The sequence below is a fragment of the Petaurus breviceps genome, unplaced genomic scaffold, assembly GCF_028583685.1.
Source record: "Petaurus breviceps papuanus isolate PSGF00001 unplaced genomic scaffold, PetGlider_PUasm1.0 126, whole genome shotgun sequence".
Lineage (NCBI taxonomy): Eukaryota > Metazoa > Chordata > Mammalia > Diprotodontia > Petauridae > Petaurus > Petaurus breviceps.
The window spans coordinates 30,566,725-30,568,584 of NW_027185655.1; the positions used below are offsets into that span (position 1 = coordinate 30,566,725).

Here is a 1,860-nt window from a genome sequence, read left to right on the forward strand (position 1 = left end):
GTCAGGGAACTTACATTTTAATGAAATACACAATAATCCATACTTCTTAGGTGGCAAATTCGTAATAACTTGCAGTGAGACATAAACTAAAAGACAAAAGGTGGCCACACTCTGAGAGCCATAGAGAATATAGCACTTTCACTCAGCAAAGGAAATATGTGTAAGCACCAAGACAAACAAAATGCATCTGTAGAGCATTATTTTTGTATTTTTAAAATAAATTTTAAATCAAGGAAGTTTAAGCATTCTTGACAGTTTCCAAAGATACATTTTATTCAAAATATTGTCCCATTACTTTAATCACATTTTAATATTATAGGATCATGTCCTGTCTTCTTCATAAAGGTGAGAAAGTCATCAGGGCTCAAGCCCATTGTGGCTGTGTTTGTTCTTGGGTAGAAGTATACCTTTTCTTATCCACATTCCAGAAAAACAGAATCCAGAACAAATTTCACATCTCCCTGGTTATGGGAGAGAACCAGAGGTGTGGCACAGCCCTGGCCAACTTTTAGTTTTTTTAGCACAGACATTTCATCAGCAAACCTCAAATTTCCAGTTCCAACACTAAGTTGCTTGGCTAGATCATTCAAATTAATCTTCCTATCATGAAAGACTGTTCTATTACCAGCCAATAATTCTTCTTCTTTTTGCTTTTAAGAAACAGGTTCTTACTGTGTGCCCCTTTCAAGTATTGGACATGAAGCATCATTTCTTCAACTGTAAATACCTCAGGGTGATCCACCCTCACAGTGGGGATGGCCAGGTCACAGCTAGAGCCTTCTTTTTCTTTCTTTTTTTTTTAAAGCAATCAGGGTTAAGTAACTTGCTCAAGGTTACATGGCCAGTTATTATTTCTGGGTGTGGTGCTGAGTATCTGAGCCTGGATTTGATCCAGGTCATCCCGACACTGGAGCCGGTGCTCTTACTCGCTGAGCCACCTGGCTTCCCCTAAGCAATTGGGGTTAAGTAACTTGCTCAAGGTTACATGGCCAGGTGTTTCTGGGTGGGTGCTAAGTGTCTGAGCCCAGGATTCGATCTCCAGGTCTTCTCAACACTGGAGCCAGTGCTCTTACTCGCTGTGCTACCTGGCCGCCCCATAGAGCCTTCTTTTTCAATAGAATCCAGAGAGTGGCTAGAATTGCCCCCTGGTGGGTAAATTTTTATATGCATATGTATATGTAGGTGTGTGTATTTAAAATTTTATGTGTATTTATCCTCCAATTATTTTATTCATACTCACTTATTGACAATTTATGTGACTAAATTGACTCGTAGTACATTTGGGCTTAGGGACTAGGCCTGCAATTTTATTGCTATAGGAAAATCTCAAATGAGGACACTTCTTCTTCCAATGCAGGTGGGCACTTTCTCAGCAACTTTGATCAGTTTTAATCTGAGGTTTATGAAATTAAAGAAAAAAGAAAAGAAAAATATAACTGTTTCAATGTAATAAGTGTCTTTGTAATCCTATATATTTTACATTCTGAGAAGTATATTATCCACAATATCACCCTGCCTCTTTGTGTATATGCTACCAGATGTAAATATGAAAATCATTCTTTTCACTGTAGAACAGATTTAAAATCTGAATTTATGCATTAGAAATCACACCATGTTTTCCCCAAGACTTCTGTAGTCAAACCAAAATAAAAGACAGAGACAATTATCTGAGAAAATCAGACACTTTACTCTTATTTGCTACATAGTTGTATCCACACAGACAAAATTAAGTAGAGAACTAATCGATCGCCCAATCAATATGAACAATGCCCAAAGTCAGAAATGAAACTGGATAATGTCACCAGGATTGGTCTAATTCTTCTCAAATGTTGCTTCACCTCAGCCTGTCCAATAGAAAAT

General features: G+C 37.6%; 1 pseudogene; it reads right to left on the bottom strand.

Moving 5' to 3' along the window:
• Positions 1-296: 296 nt before the first annotated feature.
• The window catches only part of LOC138169317 (putative prolyl-tRNA synthetase associated domain-containing protein 1), a 41,729-nt pseudogene continuing 40,165 nt past the window's right edge, over positions 297-1,860 (bottom strand).